The 15,429-nt window shown below is 41.3% G+C and overlaps 1 pseudogene; it reads right to left on the reverse strand.

The window, feature by feature from the left end:
- The window catches only part of LOC127433194 (bifunctional 3'-5' exonuclease/ATP-dependent helicase WRN-like), a 67,998-nt pseudogene that overhangs the window by 42,565 nt on the left and 10,004 nt on the right, over positions 1–15,429 (reverse strand).

Here is a 15,429-nt window from a genome sequence, read left to right on the forward strand (position 1 = left end):
CAGTGTGCCAGAAGCTGTGAGGTGTGTCAAGATGTTGTCTGGCTTTTTTGTGGCATTGGCGCAGTAAAGGCTTCTTTCTGGCAACTCGACCATGCAGCTCATTTTTGTTCAAGTATCATCGTATTGTGCTCCTTGAAACAACCACACTGTCTTTTTCCAGAGGAGCCTGTATTTCTCCTGAGGTTACCTGTGGGTTTTTCATTGTATCCCAAAAAATTCTTCTGGCAGTTGTGGCTGAAATCTTTCTTGGTCTACCTGACCTTGGCTTGGTATCAAGAGATCCCCGAATTTTCGACTTCTTAAGTGATTGAACAGTACTGACTGGCATTTTCAAGACTTTGGATATCCTTGTATAACCTTTTGAAACAGGTGTGGGAAATTAACCTTTAATTGCCATTTAAACCTGTGTGTGTCACCTTGTGTGTCTGTAACAAGGCCAAACATTTAAGGGTATGTATACTTTTGATCAGGGCCATTTGGGTGATTTCTGTTATCATTATGATTTAAAAAGGAGCCAAACAACTATGTGATAATAAATGGCTTCATATGATCACAATCCTTAAATAAGGCAAACTGATAAATGAATAATCAGTCATATTTTCAAAATCAATGCCAAAATTTCACAATTTCTACCGGGTATGCAAACTTTTGAGCACAACTGTATAATGCTGTATTATTGGAAATGCCAAACATTACTTTTAAAAGATGTACAGTTCTTAACCCTGCTACTCTTTCACCCACAGCAGACGATGGAGAACCACATGACTGTGTTGCTTCAATAACAGCCATTTGCTCCCCCAGGCCAGACCTCAAGGATACACCACTCTCCAATGCTGAGTTGGAACTGTTTGTTGATGGTTCTGCCTCAAGGGACCCTATCACGGGAAAACTAGGGCTGGGTTCGCTGTAGTAACTGCATTTGTTACCATCACTGAACACTCCTTACCAGGACACACATCTGCACAAGCAGTGGAATTGATAGCTTTAACTGAAGCCTGCAAACACGTGGCTGGTAAGTCTGTTTATATTTACACTGATAGAAGATATGCATTCAGGGTGGTGCATGATTTTGGGGCCATTTGGAAGCAAAGAGACTTCCTTACATCTACAGCCAAACCCAACTCTAAAGGACCCCTGGTGGTGGTGCTGTTAGAGGCCATACTGTTACCGTCCTCTGTCACTGTCTGAAAATGGGAGGTACACACTAACTCACTTAACCCCATTTTTGTAGGAAATGCATGCACAGATGTTGCAGCAAAGAAAGCTGCTCAACAGGAAGTTCAAAACAAGTTTTGTTTCTGTTCCACAAACTGACACACACACACCAAATGCAGATTTTATTGACTTACAGAGCAGAGCAAGAGCGGAGGAGAAAGCTACCTGGAAGAATGCTGATTGTTCTAAGCGAGACGGTATTTGGGTTGGTCCAAATGGTAAACCATGCCTGCCACATAATTTATTTCCATATTATGCAAAATTGACACAGTGTAGACCATGTGTCAAAAGGAGGGATGAGTAAAATAAACAGATACTGGTTCACAAAGGGGTTTTCCATTTATGTCCAAAAATGTCAAAAATTTGCCAAATTTAATGTAGGAAGAGGGCAACAGATGCCCATGAGTGCACATCCGCCACCTGAAAAGCCATCTGACTACCTTCAAATTGACTTTATTGAACGGAGTCTGCAAGAGGGCAAAAAATTGCCTGGTGATTGTAGATATGATCTCCAAGTGGGTGGAAGCATACCCCACTAGAAAGGCAGATGCGAGTGCAGTGGCAAAAATTCTAATGCAAGAAATAATACCCAGATGAGACATTCCAGGAAAAATTAGCAGTAATAATGGAACCCATTTTGTGAATCAAGCCCTACGTCACACCAGTCAGTATTTGGGAATTGGACCACAAAAAAGGCAGTTGCTTGATACTAACCATTGTGAGGATGAAATGTTGCATTATTGTGCAAACCTCCCTGCTGTGCTTTGTGATATTCATAGACAGGTGAAGCACTCCCTAGAGAGACGAAAGGGAAATTGCATGAACTGGGGCCCGGAGACTGGGTGGTGGTAAAGGATCACAGGTGAAAGAATTGGAAGTCACCAAGGTGGTTGGGACTGTTCCAAGTTCTGACAACCATAACTGCTGTGAATTTCCACACACATAGTTAATCTCATTTACTATCATTAAATTGAATATATACACTATATTGCCAAAAGTATTCGCTCATCTGCCTTTAGACGCATATGAACTTAAGTGACATCCCATTCTTAATCCATAGGGTTTAATATGACGTCGGCCCACCCTTTGCAGCTATAACAGCTTCAACTCTTCTGGGAAGGCTTTCCACAAGGTTTAGGAGTGTGTTTATGGGAATTTTTGACCATTCTTCCAGTAGCACATTTGTGAGGTCAGACACTGATGTTGGACGAGAAGGCCTGGCTCGCAGTCTTCGCTCTAATTCATCCCAAAGGTTCTCTATCGGGTTGAGGTCAGGACTCTGTGCAGGCCAGTCAAGTTCTTCCACACCAAACTCGCTCATCCATGTCTTTATGGACCTTGCTTTGTGCACTGGTGTGCAGTCATGTTGGAACAGGAAGGGGCCATCCCCAAACTGTTCCCACAAAGTTGGGAGCATGGAATTGTCCAAAATCTCTTGGTATGCTGAAGCATTCAGAGTTCCTTTCACTGGAACTAAGGGGCCAAGCCCAGCTCCTGAAAAACAACCCCACACCATAATCCTCCCTCCACCAAACTTCACAGTTGGCACAATGCAGTCAGACAAGTACCGTTCTCCTGGCAACCCCCAAACCCAGACTTGTCCATCAGATTGCCAGATGGAGAAGCGTGATTCGTCACTACAGAGAACGCGTCTCCACTGCTCTAGAGTCCAGTGGCGGCGTGCTTTACACCACTGCATCCGACGCTTTGCATTGCACTTGGTGATGTATGGCTTGGATGCAGCTGCTCGGCCATGGAAACCCATTCCATGAAGCTCTCTACGCACTGTTCTTGAGCTAATCTGAAGGCCACATGAACTTTGGAGGTCTGTAGCGATTGACTCTGCAGAAAGTTGGCGACCTCTGCGCACTATGCGCCTCAGCATCCGCTGACCCCGCTCTGTCATTTTACGTGGCCTACCACTTCGTGGCTGAGTTGCTGTCATTCCCAATCACTTCCACTTTGTTATAATACCACTGACAGTTGACTGTGGAATATTTAGTAGCGAGGAAATTTCACGACTGGACTTGTTGCACAGGTGGCATCCTATCACAGTACCATGCTGGAATTCACTGAGCTCCTGAGAGCGGCCCATTCTTTCACAAATGTTTGTAAAAGCAGTCTGCATGCCTAGGTGCTTCATTTTATACACCTGTGGCCATGGAAGTGATTAGAACACCTGAATTAAATTATTTGGATGGGTGAGCGAATACTTTTGGCAATATAGTGTATATATATATATATATATATATATATATATATATATATATATATATATTATATTATACTATATTATACTATATTATATACACACACACACACACACACACGACCGGTCAAAAGTTTTGAAACACTTGACTGAAATGTTTCTCATGATCTTAAAAATCTTTTGATCTGAAGGCGTATGCTTAAATGTTTGAAATTAGTTTTGTAGACAAAAATATAATTGTGCCACAATGTTAATTTATTTCATTATAAAACTAAAATTTAATGAAAAAAAAAAGTTTTTGAAATGGATGACTTGGACCAAATAATAACGAAAAACAGCCAATAAGTGCCCAACATAGATGGAATTCCTTCAATACTGTTTAAAAAGCATCCCAGGGAGATACCTCAAGAAGTTGGTTGAGAAAATGTCAAGAGTACATGTCTGCAAATTCTAGGTAAAGGGTGACTACTTTGTAGATGCTAAAATATAACAGTTTTGATTTATTTTGGATTTTGTTTAGTCAACATAATTCCCATAGTTCCATTTATGTTATTCCATAGCTTTGATGACTTTATTCTAAAATGTGAGAAAAAAAAATTATAATAAAGATTGTGTTTCAAAACTTGTGACCCATGTATATATATATTAGGCATAATATTGGTAATCACCAATGCATGATGGAATATGTACTTTTCAAACTTCCTTAGTTGATTTTGTGGGAAATCTGTGGAATGACTGTAAACCCTTCAGCTATGCTGCATTTTTTTGGCCGCCACCTGGAATTTTTCACACCCAGATTTAAAACCTCAATTTACACAGATACAGTGGATTAATTGCTAAAAATTGGTCACAGAGAAAATATTCCCACTAATTTCAAAATAGAATTCCAATAGTTCATAAATATGAAATCGTGGTGGCACTCTAACACAGCTGAGCACTCGCAATGTGCTCGTCCATAGACATTCAGTCTATTTTGTGATCCCATTCACCTTCCCCACTGTTTTGTCGAGTACCTCTGCCTCCGAGCAGACTAGAAGCTTAATCTAGGTGTCATCGGAAAGCTGATATCCTCCACTTTGCAATGATGTATAATATCTATGTAAATATATAGTTTTAGGAACATACACCGATCAGCCACAACATTAAAACCACCTGCCTAATATTGTGTAGGTCCCTCTTGTGCCGCCAAAACAGAGCCAACCCGCATCTCAGAATAGCATTCTGAGATGCTGTTCTTCCCACCACAATTGTACAGAGCGGTTACGAGTTACCGTAGACTTTGTCAGTTAGAACCAGTCTGACCACACGATTGGCTGATTAGATAATTGCATGGAAGATTGTTGCTGCCAGACGGGCTGGTTTGAGTACTTCTGTAACTGCTGATCTTGTAGAATAAAGTTGAGTATAAATTAAGTATAATCAATGTTAATATAGCCATTTTATTCTACAATTATTTCTGGTGGTCAAGCAGGTGTCTTGCTGTGTCTGTGGAATGTGGGGCCCCTCACATATGGTAAATTGAATCTCCTTTGTTGACACTAAAGAAAATATGGTGAGGCCCTTTCCACAGAGGTGTCCAGTGACACATATGGAATGTATTAGCCATGCCTTGGTAGATCATCTGTATAAAAAGGGGGACAAACCCATTTTCTGGAGTTGTGCTGGGAGCAACCTGGCTTTATCTCCGATAATAAAGTCTATCTTTACCCCAAGACTTCAAGAGTGATGTTTCACAGAGGTGGCAGAAGCCGCCACAATCTCCTGGGATTTTCAAACACAACAGTCTCTAGAATTTACTCAATGGTGCCAAAAACAAAAAATATCCAGTGAGCAGCAGTTCTGTAGATGGAAATGCCTTGTTGATGAGAGAGGTCAGAGAATGGCCAGACTGTCTGTTTGAACAGACAAAGTCTATGTTAACTCATAACCGCTCTGTAAAATTGTGTTAAGAATATAATCTCAATGCTATTCTGAGATGCAGGCTGGCACTGTTTTGGCAGCAAGATGGGGAGCTACACAATATTAGGCAGGTGGTTTTGATGTTGTGGCTGATTAATGTATTTTGCTGATGGAATGTTTTTCATGCTTTTTCTGCTGGATAGCATTTTTTTTCTGAACATTTAAGACATAACATAGGATTGTTTGCCCAAGCAAGTACACACAAATAGACCATGCCTCATTTTGTCATTAACAATTTTTATTGATTCCATAGTCAGATTTAAACAAACAGCACAAGAATACACAGAATCAACTTTGATCAATTATAAAAGCCGCCACTCTGCCCAACTCGGTGCACCACTCATGAAATGAGGGCGCACCAGCCGACTTCCATCCCCTAAGAATTACCTGCCTGCCGATCATCACGCTAGTAAGGACCCAGTTCATGTTTGTTCATTATGTTAATACCCACCCCATCACCCAAAATACAAAGTCTGGGGCAAAATAAACTCTCAGTGCTCAAGACCTCGCAGATACTATTCTGAAACCTTGACCAAAACTCTTGAATCTCAGTGCAGAACCAAAAAACATGGGCTATGTCCCCATCCTCCAACTGGCATCGCCAGCAAGTAGGCATATTTTAAGGCCAAGCCTATACAATCTAGAGGAAGTCCAATAAAAATGCAGAATCTTAAAGGAGGCGCACCCTTGCATCCCTAGACATAGACTTGACATGTTTTTAAATCCTACCCCATTCTCCATCTTCCAGTACTAAATTCAAGTCGCTCTACCAAAACTTCTTAAGAGATGTTAAAACCCTGTCCCCTAGATTCTGAATTAGCCAGGAATAGTACGCTGAAGCTTCATGACCTTTTCTAAAAGCAGCAAGCACCATCTCAAGAGTGTCTGCCGCTTTAGGGGCTGCGTACTACACCCAAAGGTGGTACAGAGTAGATGGCGCAGCTGCAAGTACCTGAAGAATTGAGATCTGGGAATCCTAAACCGCTGTATAATATTTTCAAAGGATCTTAACACTCCATTTTCATACAGGTCACCCAGTGTAGCAACACCCTTCTCAATCCATTCTGTCCAGCAGAAAGGGGACTTGTTAATGCACAATTTAGTGTTCAACCAAATACTTGCGGCAACGTTCAGATAAATGTCCGAATTGAACACACGGGAACTTTTGTCCACACTAAATGCATGTGCAAGATAATGGTATGTCTTTTCTCTGGGCAGCTTGGTAGAAAGACTTGCAATGGCAAGGCAGGGGCAAGCAGTGGTGGATATAGGCATGGGCAACATGGGCAGTTGCCCAGGGTGGCATCTTGTGGGGGGGGGGGGGGGGTGGCATGAGGCACCCACACAGACTCACTCAAAAACCTTTTTATTAAAGGGTCAAAATTAACTAACTAAATCACTCAAATTTGCTGGAAATAAAATGCCCAAATACTTAATGCCCTGTTTGGGCCACTGGAAGGCACCCGGTTGAAAAGCCGTTACTGGGCAATACGCTGTTAGAGCCAAAGCTTCGGATTTAGACCAATTCACTCTGTATCCTGAGAACTTAGAAAAGGAATTAATAATTCAGTGGAGGCAAGGCATAGATCTAGTAGGGTCGGAGATGAATAATAAAATATCATCTGCGTAAAGCAAAAGCTTATGCGCCACACCTCCCGCCACCAACAATGGAAAATCATCATCCTTTCTTATCATGGTTGCTAATGGGTCCAGGACAAGACAGAACAATAAGGGGGAAAGAGGGTAACCCTGCCAGGTGCCCCTATCCAAAATAAAAGAATCTGAAATTAATCCATTAATTTGAACCGCCACTACCGGGTGTCTATAAAGTAACAATCCACCCAATAAAAGTATTCCCGAACCTGTACATTTCCAAAATCTTAAAAAGATAATCTCATTCTACCCTATCAAATGCATTTTCAGTGTCAAGAGAGATGGCAGCGGCCGGAGTCTGATCATTTGCCTCTGCCCACATGACATTAACGAAATGATCAGAAGAGTTACGGCACCGAATAAACCCCATCTGATGGGACGTGGAACTATAGTGATCAAGATGGAATTCTTTAAAAGCATTAATAATATCAGTGGCTGAGGTAAATATTTCACCACCAGCAGATTTCACTGAGGGAATGGTAGAAAAAGACACTGTTTTCTATATCTAGCCACATGCTTCCCTGCTTTGTCCCCCAACTCAAAGTATGACTGTCTTGCCCTGAATAGCCAAAACTCCACCTTCCACAACAAAATAGTATTATATCTGTATTTCAATCAGGTCAATTCTCTGAGGTCATCAGACGACATTTGACGCTTCAGCTCTGCCTTGGCACTTTTAATATTCCCTTCCAACTCCACAAGTTCTCGTGCTTTGGATTTTTTTGGTGAATGAGGCATACTGTATGATCCGGCCCCTAATAACCAGCTTAATTGTCTCCCAATCCATGCCCACAGAGGATACTGAGGACCAGTTGGTCTCCATATAAACATTGATTTCAGCCTTTAACATTTTTTGGAATTCAGGATTTTGCAAATGGGATACATTAAAGCGGCAAATGTACGATTTCTTTTTCTCCATACGTGGGAACATCTCTAAAATCACCAGGGCATGATATGAAAATAAAATGTTTCCAATTGAGCAATCAACAACAGATGAAATGAGGGACTTAGATTAAAAAAAAAGAAATCTATTCTAGAATAAATCTTATGGACTGATGAAAAAAAAAAAAATAGTCCCTACCAAATGGGTTCAAAAGTCTCCAATGTGTGTCTTGAAGAAACAATATATAATATTTCTTATGCTTAAGAGAAATAACCTTCCTTATTTTTATGGGGTGTCCCAACCCATTCACATTCCATGTGGGGAGAGACAATCCACTCATATTAACATTTTACATTTTTACATATTAGAAAAATAGATTGTGTATCAAAAACAAAAGACCACATTCCAACATTAGTGCAACAATCAAACCCCGAACTTCCCCCAGAACCAAACAAACAGAAAAAAGAAAAACGTGCGCATTAACCCCTCTAAACTCAAACGGACCATGTACGCCTACGAGAGCCCCCATGACAACTTGCTGTCGGATTGCTCAAGGCCGGTGTTTCTATACAAATTGAGACAGAATTACACAAAAAATAATCTATAAAACAAACTCCAGCAAATAGGCGGAATAAACACAAAGAACGTGTAGATTCATCCACATAACTGTTCCAAAGGTGTGTTACTCCACAAAACAAACTCAAGCATTTAGGCAGAACCAGCACAAAAAAAAAAAAAGTGCTCAGTTTCCTCGGGCAGTCAAACAAATGTTCAGTGAGCCGGCCCATTCGGCTGCAATGTGAATACCACAAAATAACTTACCCCATTGACTTTATCGCTTGCTGTGGGCATGTGAATGTTTTACGGCCATCCTTAGCATCTATTCTCAATTTGGCCGGGAACATCAGTGCAAAAGCAACCTTCCATTGATGTAAGAGTTTCTTGCATTCCTTGAATCGATCATGTTTCTCATCAAATTCGCAAAGTCTGTGAACAAGAAAACAAGCTGTGGTTCTTCCAAAAAAGACTTCCTTTACTCCTCACCTCGCGTAACATGAGATCTTTATCAGATGATCTCAGAAATTTGATCAGAATTGATCGGGGCCTGTCTCCCTCAGTAGATCGCCGTGCCGGAACCCTGCGAGCTCACTCGATTTCTAGCTTATGGCCTGTTGTCAAACAGATTCGGAAAGAGCCTGTCCAGGAATTTCACCATATCCGGACCCTCTTCTGCCTCAGGAAATCTGACAATTCGTACGTTATTCCACTGGCTACAGTTCCCTCTCCGATAACTCCAGATCATCGATCAGTTCCTCGACATCCCACACTCTTGTAACCACCTCAGAGAATTTAGTCTCCATGGCAATGATCGATCGATGTATTACAGCAAGATCCTCCAAGTCAGCAATGACCTTCGTCAACATTGCCGACATGTTCAACATCTCTGGCCGAATTTCCCTCATTTCTCTGACCAAATCGGCTCCCTGGCTCAGGGCCTGTTCAGGGGTGTCAGCATGAGCACGTAAGTGTCCTTTAATGTCTCCAGAGCATGAGGATTTTGAATTCTTTGACATTATGTCCTTCTAGAACAGTTATGGAGCAGAGTGTATCGAATCTCACCAGTTTGTCATTAAGTGTTAAAACTAGCAAAGTGCGCAGAGCTCGCCGTTCACACATCCGAACCTTGTATGGCGTCACGTGACTCCCTCCCTGCATGCCAAATCTTAAGTGTGACTAAACAGAGCTAGTCAGCAGAAGAGCAGCCCGGACAAACCATTCACGAGCCATGCTCATGACAAGTCGCTTATAACGTGACAGATCAGGTTCAGCAGCGCTGCTGTGGAGGATCGCGTGAGTAAACGCATCAGCTTTGCTTTGGTTGCGCTGTACGGTTGACCAGATGACAGTCAATAGTTTATTTTATTATAAGTTGCTTTTTGCTTTCAAAACAATAGCCTACTTGTCTGTTTTAAAAAAAAATAGTTACCACTGAGATCAAGCTGGCATACACACTCCTCAACACACACACGACAGTGACTCTCAAATCAACAATTAAAGGTGCACTCAGTCATTGTTTTGCTCATTACAAAGTTGTACTCAATGAAATTAACAGTACTTTTGAAATAAGACCACTCACATGAGATGATGTAATTTTTGTAACCTTATAAAAAAAAATATTCTGCATGGACAGGGTCTGTCTGTTTTTCTGTTATTCTTTTTGGAGGACATTTGGCACAGGGATTAACAAGGAAAATAAAAAAGTCATTTCATGTCAAAAATAGGGAATAGGGAACTCACGGTTACCACATCCCATGTATAACTGCCTTTACACACTACTAATAGAGAGTTTTCATTCTATGACACATCCCCTCCCTCAATGGATCGCTTAACCATGATAAGGCTTTAAGATTTGTACATGAAAAGAATCAACGTAACTAGGATCATCAAGAAATGAGACCAAACAATTCACTGGGCCAAGACACTTAAGAATTTTGTCTGGACCCTGCCATTTGGCAGCGAGCTTTGCCATAAAACTATCACTGGCTTAAGACAAAGGATGAGTACGATCCCAGACTAAATCTCCAACCTGGTAATGTGCTTGTCTTTGCAGGTTGTAGTAGCGTCTTTGTTTTTCTTGGGCTCATTCTACATTTTGTTTGATTGATTGCATCAATCCCTCATATTGCTCCAACACTGAAGAAGCAGGACTATCAGGGTCATGAGGTTTGAGTAGGGCTCTCTCTAGGGGACCTTTCAACTTTTGCCCCAATGCAATTTCAGCTGGAGTGAATCCTGTGCTTTCCTGCCAGGCAGTGTTGATAGCTAAACGAAACTCCGCTAACCAATGACGGTGGTGGTCATTTTCACAGGAGGCAATCATAGTTTTGAGAGTACAACTGACACATTCTGTGAGGTTGGTTTGTGGATGGGCTGTAGGGGTAAGTTTCTGGATGACACCCCATTGTTTGCAGATCGAACTGATGAGTTGGGAGGTAAATTGTGCTCCTCTGTCAGATACTAGGTAGACCGGCGTACCACATCTTGTGAAAATTTCTTCCACCAAGATACGAGCGATCTGTGGTGCCTTGGCTACTCGTAACGGAAACAATTCCACCCACTTCGAACAGTAGTCCACAACCACAAGCTGTTAGTTTAGCTTGGGACTCTTAGGAAATGGACCTATAAGGTCTATTCCTAACATATATCCATGTTACACTATAGGTGTAGATTGCATATGGCCAGCTAACTAAGAAATGGAAGGCTTGTGTTGCTGACATACTTGGCACTCCTTACAATGTTTCCACACGTCTGAGCGCAGGGCTGGCCAGTAACAAATGTCCACTAGTCTCAGTAGAGTTTTAAGTCTACAGGGTTGTCCACTCAGCGGATTGTCATGAGCATAATTAAGAAATTCCTTTTGCAGACAGGCAGGAATGACAAGCTGGAGTTTGGGACCTTTTTGTCCATCTGGAAAGCTGTGAAAAAGAAATCCATTCTTCAACAGATAATGCGTAAGGGGTCTGGATCAGTTTGGGATTTTGTTTTGACAGTTAGCGCTTGAATTTCAGGATCTTCATGTTGAGCATTGGCAATGTCATTCTATAAGAAAACTGTAAAATGTGGTCGATGAATCCAGGGATTTGGCCAGAGCTAGCATAGTGGGTGTTGCAATATCTTGGAGGCTGCGAGAAAGAGTATCTGGAACGATGTTGCACTAACCTTTTTGATACTTGACAGTGAAATCAAATTCTTGCAGGCAAATTGACCAACGTCAATGAATGGTTTCAAACATGAAAACCCATGTGAGAGCCACATGATCGGTGATCACTTCAAAAGGTCTGCCTTCCAAATAGGGTCTCCATTTCTCTATGGCCCATTTCACTGCACAACACTCCTTCTCAAAGATGGAGTGTGACTTCTCCAATCCTCGTAGAAGACATGAAGCGTAGGCAATGACATGTTCCACTCCTATCTCCTGGGTTAGGACTGCTCCTAAACCAATCTCACTAGCATCAGTTTGAACTTTAAAAGGCTTAGTCAAATCAGGGACAATCAAAACAGGAGTATTGGTCACATCATGCTTGATCAAATCAAAAGATTGTTGGCAGGCATCAGTCCATATCCAAGTGTCTCCTTTCCTTTTTAAGGCATGAAGTAGGGCTGCTTTCTCTGCAACCTGATAAATAAATCTCTGGTACCAGCCAGCAAGTCCTAAAAATCGCTGCACTTCCTTCAGATATCGAGGAACAGGAAATGTAGCAATTGCATCTATATTTGCAGAGTTGGTTTTTATTCTATCTTTTGACACAACGGGACCTAAAAATGTCAATGACTTCTGCATAAGGTTGCACTTCTGGAGATTCAAAGACTTGCCTTGTATAAACAGTGGAAGACTTCATTGAGGTGAATCAAGTGTTCTTCTGTCTTGGAGTACACCACGATGTCAATGTATACAAAACAACTCTTACCTTTCAAATCCTTCAACACACTCCATGGGACATTGGAATGAGGCAGCGGTATTTCTGAGGCCAAAAGGTAAGAACTCATAAACCTGATGAAGTAACAAAAGCAGTCTTGGGAATGCTCTCTGGTTCCATCTCTACTTGCCAATACCCACTCTTAAGATCGAGGGTACTGAAGATTCCTGCACCATGCAGAGACTCTAAGATTTCGTGGATTTGTGGCATGGGATATCTGTCCAGGTAGGTTTTTAAATTCAATCCTCTAAAATAACACAGAATCTGTATCCACCATCCTTCTTTGGAACAAGGACGAAGTGTGCAGCCCAAGGTGAAACTGAAGGTTGGATTATTTTTTTTGTCGAGCATTACCTTGATATCCTGGTCGATGAATTGTTCCTTCTCACGAGACACACTGTAGGCTTTCTTTCGGACAGGCACTTCATCGGTGGTAATAACGCAGTGTTTGACAATGTCGGTGTGTCCTATCTCACTGGTACAAACTGTTGGCCAGTCTCTCATCAGGTTCTCGAGTTGTGATTGAAACTCAGGGGAAGTGTCTGCATTGACAACTAATTGATGAATGGACGGTCGGGTTTCTGGAGTTTCTTCTGGAATGGGTAAAGCCAGGTAGAAGGACAACAAGGTGTTGGAAGAATGGATGGGTAAGAACAAAAATGTCTCATGACAATCATACATGGCAGGCAGAGTATACTGAGCTTTCTGAAAATCCAAACTCATTCCAGATGACAAAAAAATCCATGCTAAGAATAACAGGTACAGTGAGGTCAACATCTCTCATCACATATAAAGTCAGATCATACTTCCTTTTTTGCAACTCACAGTCACAATTCAACAAACCTATGGCAGTTAGTACTTGGCCATTGGCTAACTTGAGAGTTTGACGACGACTTGGATACATCAGTTCTCTGTGCTTCAGTTGTCTCCTACAGGATTCCTGTATGAAGGACAGTGAACTCCCCATGTCAATCATGGCTTGAAAATATAGTCCACAAAGTAACATCGGTAAAGTCAACATCTTCAAATCTAATTGGCAAGGGGTTTGAACAGATTGCATGATACAATGTACTTGAGTGAGTTAACTTTGGAGAAATGTCTCCGTCTGTGTGGGATTTTTGTTTCTGTACTTCTGCATTGGCCGGACTCCAATACTTCTTTGTTTCTGCAAGATCCCGTTCAATTTGTGTACCTATTTTAACTAACTCGCTGACCTCCTTCACAGTTCCTCTCAGAAGACTTGCGAGATGAGGATTGCAATTCCTTAAAATAGCCTGTACAATCTCCTTCTCACAATCGCAAACACAAGGCTTGGTAGTGATAAGCAAAGTCACGAATACATTCCTTGGGACCTTGTCTTCTTTCTAGCAACCATTTAGCTGCTTCGGCTTCATAATCATCACTTAAGAAAGAAAGAAGAAAAATACTCTTGAACTGTTTCCAGGTATGTATGGATTTTCATTCGGCCAGCCACCTGTCTTTAGCCGTTCCCTTCAAAACTGAGGTAAGAGAGGCTAAGATTTCTGGATCAGTGAAAGGTCTAATATTCTTCACATCATTCAATGAAAGAAACTAGGTCGTTTTCTCCATCAGTGCCAAATTATGGAAATGGAAAAGTCTTATTTGTGGGCATGGTAATGGTGGAATCTAGACGTCACGCTTTGTGTAGGCCTTGTAGTCCCTTTTCCAACAGTCTTTGTGCAGTTGCAATGATGCACCAAGGACAAAGGAAGGTGTGGTCAAAGGTGACGAAGGACTTAAGGAATGGAACAAAAAAAATCCTTTACAAAATGAAATACAATTACACCCTATAAACCAATATAAACATAGAATTCAAACATCTCAATGAATTCTTAACTTAAGCACCATTCTTTACAAAGAACAATTAAACATCTTTTTACAAACAAAACCATCATTTAAACAAATACAAAACTTGACAAAACCATAAAACATTGTAACACTTACTATTTTGGGCAGCAAACCAAAGGTTTCTCAAATAAGTACTGTAGACAACATGAGGTAATCAAGCTGATCTGGTCTCTTACTCAACTACTTCCTGTACTTATACTAAAACCAGAGTGCTGACTGAGACTCCTGGTGGTGAGGATGAGCATAACAGGAATAACAGAAAAATACCCTGTAGCAGGCATATGACTGTTACAATCAATCAATCAATCAATCAATCTATCTATCTATCTTTATATCTATCTATCTATGATGTACAAATACAAATCTGTATATATATATATATATATATATATATATATATATATATATATATATATATATATATATATATATACACACAGATAGTGCAAAGGAATGTAATGGCAGAAGAGGTAGGATATGTTGGACAAACTAATCTGTGTATTGCACACAATTATTGTTCAGTGGGGCAGTTTAACTGTTCATGAGATGGATAGCCTGAGGAAAAAATGTGTTCTTGTGCCTGATGGTTCTGGTGTTCAGTGCTCTGTAGCGCTGGCCAGAAGGCAACAGTTCAAAAAAGGTAGTGGGCTGGGTGCAGTCTGGAGGGGGCATATATAGTTTGATAGATTGTTCTGCTTCATGTCGATTTCAGCAGTCCATTTTTTGGGCTCTTCGGCCCCTGAGAGTGTGGCCTCTCTCAATATCTTGTCGTACAATGAGCAGTTCGGGACCCCGGCTCGACAATAATTAACTAGGCCCAGAAAACTTTGCATTTGAGTCTTTGTTGTCGGATGCTGAAAGGTGGTTATTGTTTTGACTATCTGGGGAGAGATGAACTGTTCCTTTCTGCAGCTCATAATAGATAGTCAATTCTCGGTTTCACCCATTGCAGCTTGTCTTTTGACAGGAGTTCTTAAAATTATATATAATTTTGTGCTACCTGTCTGGAAATATCCCACTTCTGACACCAGAGCTGTTAGGAATTTTCAGGATTGGCCCCTAAGTATCAAGTCAGGTCTGCGGTCGCTGTCTCAATCTGGATCCTCGCGAGGAAAGAAATGAATGACACAGACACTTAAGTATGCATCAGAGATTTCTCGTAA

The sequence above is a fragment of the Myxocyprinus asiaticus genome, chromosome 43 (assembly GCF_019703515.2).
Source record: "Myxocyprinus asiaticus isolate MX2 ecotype Aquarium Trade chromosome 43, UBuf_Myxa_2, whole genome shotgun sequence".
Lineage (NCBI taxonomy): Eukaryota > Metazoa > Chordata > Actinopteri > Cypriniformes > Catostomidae > Myxocyprinus > Myxocyprinus asiaticus.